This window comes from Bactrocera oleae, chromosome 5, assembly GCF_042242935.1.
Source record: "Bactrocera oleae isolate idBacOlea1 chromosome 5, idBacOlea1, whole genome shotgun sequence".
In the NCBI taxonomy this organism is placed as follows: domain Eukaryota; kingdom Metazoa; phylum Arthropoda; class Insecta; order Diptera; family Tephritidae; genus Bactrocera; species Bactrocera oleae.
Genome location: NC_091539.1, coordinates 33,191,847 through 33,205,193, shown reverse-complemented (window position 1 = coordinate 33,205,193; position 13,347 = coordinate 33,191,847).

Below are 13,347 nucleotides of genomic sequence, written 5' to 3'. Positions count from 1 at the left end.
GGACCTCAAAATCGGCCACGCCCACGAAATACCGATAATCTAAAAACAGAAAGTATTTTACTAAGTCGCAAATCACGCTACCGAACATAAAATTTCCTCAGAGGATCGCAGAGCGAAGGGACATCAGTGGTTTAGACATGTGTAAAAAGTGGGAATGGACTCACTCTCGAATTGTTTTATTATATTTTACATATCTATTAACTAAACTTTTTGGAAAAATTTCTATCGAGCGTTTTGAGATACAGAGGGAATTCGGATATTAACCACGCTCACGCCGGTAAAAGCTCAAAGCCCAGAAAGAGATGTAGTACCAAAAGGTGATGATGAAGTTCACGCAGAAAATCGTACCTGCTCTTCTGACCTCAAGGATTTTACCTGTTGAAATTGGACTGGCAACTCTGCAGCATTTTTAACTTCCCGCTAAGAAAATGGAAAATTTTCTAAAAATCGGGAAGATATTGGTTTCACCCCATTTTGCAAAAATCGAGTTCTCAACAGATCTCGACGTTCTGAGGGTCGAGGAAGCTTCCCCGAACATTTCTACGATGATGTCCGTATGTCTGTATGTATGTGTGGATGTATGTGTGTGTGTGTGGATGTATGTGACCCTCTTATAACTATTAAACTGCTCAACCGATTTGAATAAACTAAACGGCATTCCAAAGGGTTTCATTGCACTTGAATTTCGTGTAAGTTTGGACCCAATCGGACCAGTAGATTTCGAGAAATCTCAAAAATAAAATTTTTTCCAAACGACTTGACCGATCGACACCAAAAACTAATCAGTTCTAAACCTTGAAGAAACACATCGTTTGCCGCAAACCGGGTCGAAATCGGTTGATTTACTTACTAGATATCGAAAACGAAAAATTTCGAAGAGCTCAAAAGCAGTGAAAAAAGCGAAATTTGAACGTTAGCGTATGAAATTAGAGGGAAGTTGCAGGGATGGCCCTTGAGGCCAACCGTTTTCCACATTTTTTTAATTGTTTGGACAAGGTTTGCTTTACTTTGTAGATCATCTTAGTAAGTACTGGCATGCTTTTCATTCGAATGAAGTGATCAGCTGAATAAAAATGCTTTAATTAAATGAATCTTAATTTACCATTTAACTTCTTTGTTGGTTAAATCTGATTATCTGATGTTGTATTTTGGTTGTTGGAATTTCAATAATATCTAAATTTTTTCAACTAGCTTAATATTTCTATGCCAGTAAGAGCGCCAAACTTCATCCACGCTTACTAATTTTTTATCTACAAATGTAGCCTAAATAATGCATGCAGGAATTACAAACCTCGTGAATACCATTGAGTTTTTAAACTGGAGCGTTATTTGTTGGCCGTAAAGGACGTGTAATATTAATATACATACATATATGTATGCTTATGTTCATTTAATATCTTTGTGTAGCAGAATTAAATGCATACAAGAAGCAACACCTATAATAGTTTTGATGAACTACCATATACAATATATAGAACTATACGTGCAACCACGAACACCTAGGCGTATGAGTAACAAATATGTGCTACAATTGCGAGGGGGGTAAATACAAGTATTACTTTTAAATGAAAATGATTTAGTCGAAATGTGGTCAAATGCACGTGAGAATAAGCATCAATGAAAAACGATTCAAGTTCACATAAATATATATTTACAAATACACAAGCATAATACAAAGCCAATAGTAGCATGCATATTGATACAACCAAAGGGTTGTACTGAAAGAAGTTTTGCACGAGTTTTTGTCAAGGTAACGGTATAATCTCTGACTAAACTTTTCATATCGGACAATTACAGCATACTTAATTTTTATTTGTACTTTAGCTTCAGTGCAACCGAAGTTAACATTTTTTCTTGTTATACTTTAGTAACATGTTGCTACAGAGTATAAGAGCTTTGTTCACCTAACGGTTGTTTGGATCACCTTAAAATAATCGTGTTGGATAAAGGGTTATACACATGGTTTTCCAATAAGAGTGATATGATTTAAAAAATAACACACTAAATGCTAAGGAAATTCAAATGTTCAATCGATACAATTAAGTTCTGAATATAACATCATTCAAATGGGCCCTTTCTTTTGCGCTATCGAGTTCGATGAACCCAATTTTCCAGTACTTTTTCCACTAAACCTAGTCGTATGTTATGAACAACATGTTCAATATTGGCTTCTAAAGCTTGAAGAGTCTGGTTTATTGCTAAAGACCAATGACTTCAAATAACCCCACAAGAAGTAGTCTAGGGGTGTTAAATCACAATTTATTGGGCTATGCAATGTCGAAATTTCTTAAAAATATCGAATCTCCAAACTTTCCTCGCAATAATTCGGTTGTTGCACATGCTGTGTAGCATTTAGCCTCGTCTTGTTGGAACCAGATCTTGTCAAGATCAACTTATTAGAATTGCGGCCATAATAGGTTAGTTATCATCGAACTATACCGCTCTCCTTTGACAGTAACGGTATCACCAGCTAGTTATTTCGGATGATTTCACTAAACCAAAAACCACACCAAACTGTCAAGTTAGGTGAATGTAATGGTTGTTCATGAATACATAGTTTGTGGATTTTCTTCCTACCAGAAGCGACAATTTTGTTGATTTACCGCACCACTCACCATAACCATAACGACCATAAATGGCAAAAGCGCACTAAAAGTTGTAATTAGATAACGATTATTTTGATAATAAAATTGAATAATTATATATATTGGTTTATTAATACACGTCTGGGCGACGTGATAGCTTTATCTATGGTGATAGCCAAAATCCTCATGACATGCTTAGCTTAGAATTTAATATCTTATATTCACATTTAGGTAACGGTGATCAGCATCAGGTGATGATGCTCTTAATGTGTAATGCATTATGAAGATAGCTTAGTTAATGTATGTGTGCTTTTACATTGGGACTCAAAAGAGTCTCATTTTTTTCAAATTTTCTTTTGGTGTCGCTCTGTGCATTCACACGGTCAAAAAGAGTCCAGCAACTCGAGTCTAGTTTTTCTGCATTCCTTTTCACAAAATTTTCGTAAATATTTGTGCGGTTCGACTGCGCAACACTGCGTGCTGCGTATTTCATTTGTATGTTGAGATGATGGTCACACATTTTGCTTGCAATGAATTACCATGAATATGGTAGAACAATATGCATAATACAAGTACCTACCCGCTAAATAGTTTCAAAGAAATACTAAAGACGGGAATTCCCTAATCCACAAGAATGTATTGAATATCCGCTACTAATATTTTCAAGGCCAAATTTATAATAGGAATTTCCTAATCTTTAAGTATTAAAAACTCATAATTTCTTTACTCCGTATTAAAAATTCATAATTTCTTTACTTCATAATCTATATCTTAATTTTCTCCTTATTTACCATTTTTGAAAATATTTCTATTATTCTATGCATACATATTTGCATATTACATACAAAAAATAGATAACAGAATTCAAATTTGCGATCGAATTCATTTGAAACCGAGCGCTCTTGCAACCATTCAAAGGATTTGAAAGTGAAAAGGAATGCTGAAAAGGGTAGCAGCGAGCTGTTACGAACAAGAACACAAAGCGTGCCACCCGAACACAAGTGGCACGGTTCCTTCGTCTTTCCTCGTCGTCCCCTCGCCCACAATAAACTGGTTTGAGATTCTTTTGAGTCCCAATGTAAAAGCGCACTATGTAAGAGAGATAGCAGTAGTGTAACTCTTAGGGTAACAATGTAAAGTAGAATGTAAGATAACTTAACCCTTAGTTGTACTAATATAAATGAACTTAATATTAACCTGTGAATGCATGAAGTAAATAAGTTTAAAGATATGTTTAATGTGGGTGTCGACACATATCTTTCCATGATGAAATTGTAAACAACAAAGTTTTCAAATCAAAGATATTAAAATAGAATGAAAACTGACTCTGTACAAAACCCTCATTCGACCAGTTTTGCGCCACGGCGCAGAATCCTTGGCGTTGTACGAAAAAGACAAAGGCAAACTAAAAATCTTCGAAAGTGAAATTTCAAGAAGAATCAGTGAAAGGCAATGATGAGTGCTTTTAAGGCGAAACAATGAGCTTGACCAACTTATGAAATGCGAAAACCCCTAATCAAAGTGATGTGATTAAGGTGGCTGGACCATGTAACATGAATAAACTAAGAAGATTGTTGAAGCCAAACCGGTCAAGGGGAAGACCAAGATCAATATGGATCTACGAATTAAGGAAAACGCTTGGTATGAAAAATTGGAATTGGAAAAATCGTAAATGACCAAGATGTCTGAAGTAGGCCAAAGCTCACAAAGGGATATAATGCCAAAAGGTGATGATGAAATTGAAGCAGATTTAGATTTATCATATATACTTTGAAAGCTTAATCAGAGATGCGGTCGGCATTGTTGTTAAGCATTAAATATAAGCTTTGGCGAACGCAAAGTCATGAACAAATTGACTACGTTATTAATACCGGCCAAACTAAGAGCGACGGTTAAATGAATATTGCCTTAACATCCATGCCGAATTCCATGAAGATATATTGTCAAAAAAGAGTTTCATACAACAACTATATTTTGATTGTTCAATTTGTATGGCAGCTATATGCTATAGTAGTCCAATATGGGCGGTTACGACAAATAAGCAGCTTCTTGGAAAGAAAAGGACGAGTGCAAAATTTCAGATCGATATCTAAAACTCTGAGGGACTAGCGTATATATAGACAGATAAGCTAAATCAACTCAGCTCGTAACGCTGATTATTTAATTGCAAAATGTTTTCATATTTTGTTGGATATTTATTGTATAGTAAAAATGAAAACTCATTCTTCTATTGAATTTTATGATCTACAGAAGAGGTCTATGTTAATATGATTTTTCGCTAAGTCAATTCGCTTAAAAGTTATTCGAGTCGAAAAAGGGCCTAATTGAGTCCATGTGAAACGCGATAAATTAAAATTGGAAGAATTGTATGAATTGTTTGTAATTGCAATATCACTATTAATAAAAAAAGCATGTCGCATAAACATAAGAAATACTTGTAAGTTGTCCGATTGAGAGGTATATAAGGCGTAAATTATTGGCTCAGGTTGCTTTTAAAGTTTTTCAACCACATCAGCCTCAATTTAAACATCAAATATCGTAATACTTACACAGAGGGTGCCTTGTGTGATGGAAAATTTAATATTAACGCCACGAGCAGTTAATTATATATTTCTAACGTTGTTCACATACACATATGTAAATATAGCGTACATAATTTCAAATGCACGAATTTATATTTTATATTATATACAACAATCCCCGTTGCCACAATGTAGGCATAAATTTGCACGTAAATAGGAAGTGCCAAATGTTGACGCTACCGGAAATAATTCCTCACACATGTTGAACTTGTGACAAAATGACATATACACGGCAACGTAAATAATTCGAATACGCAAAGCACCTTGATATGTAATACAGCTACGTAAATGCGTATGTTCTTCCTCGTATGCGACGGCCAAGTACATGTGTATTTATGTACGTGATTGGTTGTTTCCAGGTGCGAAATAAGAAAGTGAAAACAAATGTTCAGAAAGACCCCATTTCAAATGTCTTATAAAGTAATTGCTTTGGATGTGTGAAAATAAGCTTTTGAACAGCAGGGGCCTAATTTCGGTGTTATACAAGTGAGAGACACAAGAAGCAAGTTAGAAAGCAATTTGATTACTTTTCTGCTTGATTTTCGTCCTCTGGAGATTTAACGCTTCAATAATTCTCTTTTTTTTTGTTATTTTATATTCACATTAAATTAAAACAAGTAAGGAAGGGCTAAGTTCGGGTATAACCGAACATTTTATACTCTCGCAAGGTAAAGTGATATTAGGTATTTTCTTATATTTTTAATTAAATGTAGGCAGTGTTGCATCCATTATTTACAATCAAACGCAAGAAGATACACTGTTATTAGAATGATATTCTTTCGGAATTTCAATAAGATATCTTGCATATTGGCCGATATATGCGGTAAAAAGTCAACCTGAAGTCGAAAGTATCTATGTTAGGTATATAGGGGCTGAGGGAAGTATTCACCTGATTTTACCCATTTTTGACACAAGGGACTCACAGACTGATCGGTATGTTCGGCAAAAAATCAGCCATAGGCACTAGTATTCACATATTTGGTGTCTGGGTCCTTGAAAAGTTATAGTCCCATTTCGACAGTTTTAAGGCATAAAAACTAAATACGTTGTGGACACTATTTGTGCAAACTTTTACTCTAGCAACATTAATGATGTTTGATCTGCATACTGTAAAGTGGCGTGGTTGTCAACCGATTTCGCTCATTTCCATATGTATAATACTAATACTTGGTTAACCTCACACATAGTTTCTGAAATAAAGGATTTCACTTAAAATTGGGCGGTACCACGCTCATTTTCTAACTTTTACATCGGCTCCCATAAAGCCCTTCCCTGTCATCTGGTTGCGAAATTTAATACTTGTATGTAGCTATGAAGTAATATTCAACATAACTGTTACTTGGGGAGTGACCGTGGTTATTATCTTTTACCTATTTTCACAGTGTGTGAAGAAATGCTGAAAAAATGCTGGTTGAGTTAGTTTCAGTAGTTTGAAAGATATGTGCATTTATAGGGCAGGTTCACGACCACTTTAAACAAATTTTTAGCTCACAAGGGCCTTTCACCACTGCGATCGCTGATACCAAATTACAGTTTTGTATCTTAATTTGGTGCTTAGTTATGACACTTTATAGGTTTTCGTTTAATGTCGTTTTGTGGGCGTGACAGTGGTCCGATTACGCCTATCTGCAATACCAACCCTCCTTGGGTGGCAAGGAATACATGTTCCATCAATCCACTTTGTGATTCTTTGCTTTATTAATATACCAAAATTCTTTTAATCCCTTTTTTCACCGCATATAACTGATGAACTTGCTATAGAAATAACAGATGCGAAATTGTCTCTCCCTAAGATCTGTAGGAGTAAAATTTGCCCTACTTATAGGAATCTAAATGGTCATTGTCTAAAGCAGAATACGAGAGCTAAAAATTTAACCGGACTCCAATTGTTAAATTTGTCGGGTAAAAGGCGAGATATAATTATCTGTGCACTTTTTTCCGGAAGAGGATTTAGCTGAAATTGCTTTGTCTATTTTTGAGAGTTTTGATCAAGAAAGACCCGTCCTCAATTGTCCTTAACAAATTCAAAATTACAAATATTAAAATATTTTATGGACCTATTATTTTAGATTTTGGGACTATAGTACAATGCGATTAGTAAAAGTCTCTCACATCTTTGGAATGATTAAATTTATACGAAAAACAATTATTTTGTTACATTAAGTTCTCGATTAACTTATCAAATAAAACAGATGATGATATATGTATATATAATATATTAAGTAGTAAAAGTATTACAGAGCGACTGCCTCTTACTCGCGGTCGCTGTTCAGTCAGCATTTGCAGTGTCGTATTTCATTACATTTAGCAGACACATCTAGTGTGAAAACTTTTTAAAGTTTTCATATCTCGATTGGTTATATCTTTAAAATATCATACCAAAATTTTAAACCAATATCTAAAACTGTATTTGAGGTAGGGCCTTCTATAGCATCAGAGGCTCAGTGCAGTCAGCTCCATCAGATTATCTTTTAACGTGTTTTTTCAATTTGATTGAGTGTTTGTCGGAGACAAATTGTCCGATCACTCAACAAATCTTTTGCATATTCTGTATACAGTTTTTCATACAATGACATGATCTGATCAAAAATCGAATTTTCGCAGTCCAAAAAACGACGAAAATTGTGAATAAAATTCAATATTTTTTTTGTTAAAAGTCGCCATTTTGTTAATTTTAGTTTGTTTTTGTTTCGATCGTATATTATGGACAATATGGCTAGTATAGATTTTTTTAGGTTTTATTTATGGAAAAGGCCGGAAACGGCAGTGAAGTTTTGTTCAGCGAAGTCTGAAAACGAGTGTAACTCGAAAAATATTTAGTTTGTTCTACAAAAATTTTACTGTGTATTTGAAAAATATGTGTAAATATACCATACAAATTCTAAACCAATTGATAAAGTATTTCTTTAATGCCTAAAAAGCGCCTTGTTTGCATGCTGTTTCACTACGTGAGCCCCTCAAACTTTAAAATCTACGCCCGCATTTCAATGTATATTAAATAAAGCACCATTATATTTGAACTTAGCAATTCTAAATTACTTCTTTTATTTTATTTTTATTTGCTGCGTATTGAAATAAGATTTCAATCACTGTTATTCAGCATGTCGGCAACTAATTTAGAGGCGATTAACGTGCCCATTAAACAAACATAATTAAAGAAAGCATTAGACGCACATAACGGTGTGCTAATGTATGTATTTAGATGTGTATGCAATTATAATATTTATTATATTTGGGTATGTGCAAATCAAAGCCGCAGGTTCCCCATAATGTGAAAAAATATGCTTAATGCTGCTAATGGGTGTACCAAAAAATAATACAAATTGGTGTTAAAATTAGTTCGACATGCATGGGTGTAAGCAAAAGTAACAATAAACACACACATATACTCAAATAATAGTAAATGGCGTTCTAGCACTCACACATACATACACATTTGTGTATGCGCGCACAGCAATTTGCATGCCTGTCTATGCAGGTGTTTATTTATATAGCAAAGTGTTGGCAAACTGGCGAATCGGTAGATAAAAAACACTTGGCCAGATGCGAAGAGTAGCTGTGAATATTTATTTTTGAAAGCGTTTTATTTTCGTAAAAAGTGCTTTTTAGCTACGGGTTCCAACACGTCAACGATATTTATTATTCTTAGTAAGTAATTTTATTATTGAAAGTATATTTGTTGAAATTTCTAAAAACAAAATTATATTAATATTATAATGCCTTTTAAACATAGAAATCTATTACTCATGGTAACGAAAACTCAAACTTCGAATAAAAATAATTTAATGGATATTATAAATAGAAGCGTTTTCCAGGAAACAAGAGCCAAATAATTTATGAATAATAAATATATATGCTTTATAAAAATTCTGCAGATCTGTGGCAGCAGAGTAGTACACTAATAAATAAACTGTTGAAGACGCTTGAAGGACATTTCTTCCGGGTGATCGCAAATGTAAATTAAGTATTACTCATTATGGAGGAAATTCTTATTCTCATGCAATAAATTGCTACAGAGTATAATAGTTTTGTTCACCTAACGGTTGTTTGTATCACCTAACACTAATCGAAATAGATAATGGGTTAATCGAAATACGGGTATTTGTCCGTCCATAAATTGCAATAATAAGTAGCACCTGTGGTTCGAAAATTTTTAAAAAGTGAGCAGTGCCTCTCTCCTAATAGTCTTAATGTATATATCTTCCAATCCATATCACCCAAATTTGCTCAGGATAAATCATTTCAACACCTATTGCGACAGCGTGAAAATACCATAGGAAAAATCGGATGATAACCGCGCCCACTCACTATATGACGGTTTCGTTAAAAACTACTAAAAGTGCGATAAATCAATATCTAAACGCATAGGTAATATTATCCTGATCTTCCTATATTGCAGTGCGGAGATGGGCGAAATCAGACAAAAACCACGCCTACTTCCTATATAATATAATTTTAAATTCAATCTGATTCTTCTTTCACTTTCCAGTATACAAATCAAGAATCAATCAATGTATCCGGATAAAATTTTGCACGAGTAGTGTCTCTAAGTCGTGCCACAAGCAAAAAATCACCATTTTTCTCTAAGAGTACTAACCCTAGTAAGGGTTAAGTTCTCAAGCTATTGATCTCAAACGCTTTCTCGGCTATTTTCGTTTAGAATGGAAATGTTGGTTTGTGATTTGAATAAACATTATTTCCAATTGGGAAAACTATTGGCATTCCTTGCACCTGAATATGCTACATATAGTTGTCCATGTGTGAAACAAACGCTAGTTAAATCTATACCAGCTTTGCTTAACGTTCTTGTCTCCTGTTGATTGTTGTAGCAAAACTAGAATGGATAGGGATTTTCAATATTTTGAATTCAAGTGGAAAATTTGACGGTCCGTGGCTATCACCCAGTGAAAGTCTCATCAAAATCGATCTAGCGGAACAAACAGACAGTATACATCAATATGCATGTAGTGGATATTTGAATATTACAAACAGACACTCCAGCTTTATTTATTTATATTGATGAAAAAACCCGATTTTATCACAAGGTATATTCATCTATTCTCATAGTAATTTACGAATTTAGTTGAAAATCTTTATCTATATTGAAGTAAAAAATTGATTGAGTAGAAAAAAACATTATCCACCCAACATTAATCTAAATTTTGCTAAATAATCATATGGCTGCGCTTTTAGCGCAAGAATGATTGCAAAGGTTGACAAAAAGTATACAAATATAAATTACAGTTGAAAAAATAGGAAGTGCAGCATATAATTTTAATTATACGTACCTCTGAATATCGGTGACTTTGCCGCTTTTGCATTAACGATTAACATTTATATTTGTATATGTAAGCGCCTAATGATTGTGGATAAAATATTTTCATAATCGAACCCACTAATAAAAATAATGACTATGTGATATTTCGATAATCTACAATACTATAAATACATACATGATTCATCAGAGCATTGAATTATGTTGTAAAGAACAAAATACATTTTTATTGGCTCCAGGTGGTGTATGTTTTGCTATATCATTTAGTCTTTCTGGTTCCAAATGCGTTTGTAAAATTGATGATATTTTGCTATGTGTCTAATTTATTATGTTCACATTTTATATTTCAAAATGGTTTCAATGAATTTCAATAAATGTTATAAAAAATATATATTTAGTTATTTATATTTAAACCAAAATAATTGCTTTGCTTTCAATTATAGCGGTTATCCAATTAGTTGCAATGTGATAAATAATTAGTAAGCTGGAAGGAAGTGTGCTAAACATCATCATTATCTCATTTATTTCTGGGCGCAACCGCACTGGGCGTAGCTTAAAAAACACTTATTTGTACGATTTTCTAGTTGCTGCAAATAGTTTCTCTCTCTTGTATAATATTATTGTGTTTCTGTAACCTACTCTAAGAAATCTTTTATATTAATCAGATTTTAAATATCTTAAAATTTAAATGCTAATGATATCAAATTCCTAATATAGGTATGTATTGAAGAATTTTGTGGAGATTTAAGGCACGTATCAAAAGAACATTTTTCTAGTAACTTAAACGCTTTATTATGAAGTTCTGTAGATTTCCTACCTTGGCGCTTCTACGAGCAAAGTAATAATCACTCATACGCCTAGCTCACACAAACTAAAAACTTTGTCGCCGCTTTCGGTTTCACTTAACGAAGACACGTATGCACACGCATACACATTTGTGTATATTTCCGTGATTGTTTAAATAATTCACTTGCTTACTTTACTCATACCTTGCCTTACTGAACGCATCAATCATGATTTCAACTTGTATGCGCACATAAGTATAATATCATTATCAATCAGCGCGTATGAATTGGTGTGTAGGTAATATGTATAAGCACGGCGAAAACGTGCTGCTGAAAGTCCTTTCGTATATACTTGCGTGCCCAAAGCAGGCCTTACCACGCAGAATATCTGCGATACACACACGTACATACCATATATCAAAATACCCTAGCCCAAAGGACTTTACATTGTTGCATATGCCATATGTGTATGTGTTTACAAGTCTACTTACAACCGTGTGTAAAGATACATCATACACTTTATTCTCTCGCGTACCTCCCTTGTGGCAGTCAGCATAACTTAGTTTCGTCAATGTTCAATGCTTTTGATGCTAAGTCGGTTGCTCTGCCTTTAATTTTTATTGCGACTTCCTGTTGAAACACACTCATACATACATTTCCTTTTTGCCTTTAAGAGAAACTGCCAACAGCTTTCATCAGTAATTGTGATTAACGAAGTAGTGTTCAACTAACATGTATATACCATACATATGTACAAGTATATCATATATGTATGTCTAGCATTTTCGCGTAAATAGTGATAAACACTGTAATTTAGATATATTTTTGTGAGTTATCGACGATTTTTGTGAATATTTTAAAATCTTTTTTCTTTTGGCATGGATTATTATCCAAGACAACGGTATAATCTTCGAAGAAATTGTTTAAATCGGACTACTATAGCATATAGCTGTCATACAAATTGACCAATAGATATTTATTTATCCTTATATGCAAGGTATTAAAGCTTTAAGTTAAGTTAACGTTTTTTTTGTTTTGATTTACATAAAACAAATGATACAAATAACTGTTAGGTGAGCAAAACTTTGATACCCTGTTGCAACATAAATACTTGCTAAACCTTGCTTTATACTCGTTTTTGTACTCTTGCAACATGTTGCGACGGAGTAACGGTTGTTTGTATCACTTAAAACTAATCGAGATAGATATGCAATTATATCAGGATGACGACACAAGTTGAAGTCCGGATGTCTGTCTGTCCACGCGTCCATTCGTCCCCGCGAGCTATAACTTGAGTAAAAATCGAGATATCGTAATGAAACTTGATACCCGTGTTCCAAGTACCCGTGTACCTTATATCACATATATCGGTCAATATGTGAGTTTTCTCAATGAAAATTAGTGAGTGTGTTGTTCAGAACAGTATATCTCTGTATCTAAAATAGATAAAATTAGGCGAAAACGCCCATATAACTAATATCAGGCTTTTCGAGCATCCGGCTGACTTTGGTGATGGTTTGTGAGGATGGTATGTACCATGTATGTATAAAATTGCTTCAAAATATGTTCTCGATTATAACTGAGCAATGTCAAAATTAATGCAATCAGCCCTTCTCTTTCTTTGCCCCCAATATACCCATATAATGATTTCCGTCTTTCCATCTGGCTTTAAATAATTCAGGTTGGTCAAATTGTGATATTTTTATGAAGTTAAATGAACAGGTTTTCTTAAAAATTATGTGGCTTAGCACTGAATTAGAATGGAATTGGTCTATACCGTGGTCTAAACTTCATATCCCTAATATAATGAATTTCGATCTACTGGATGACGTTTTCCACATCAACTCAATATTTTAAATTTAGCTTCTTCGGTCGAGTTGACATCACGTTCATTTATCTCATTTAAAGGTATTTTTAATATAATTTTATCTAAATTCAAAGCTCTGCTCTATTAATAAATTCTAAATTTCAGTTGCTTACATGTTTTTTGCACCGGAGCAATATTGTCACATATTTGGTATTACTTGATAATTGAAAGACATCTCGTAATAATTAAATTTGTGTTTGATATATGTATATATGTATGTTCATTAGAGCGGGTCGATTTTTTTTCTTTTTAA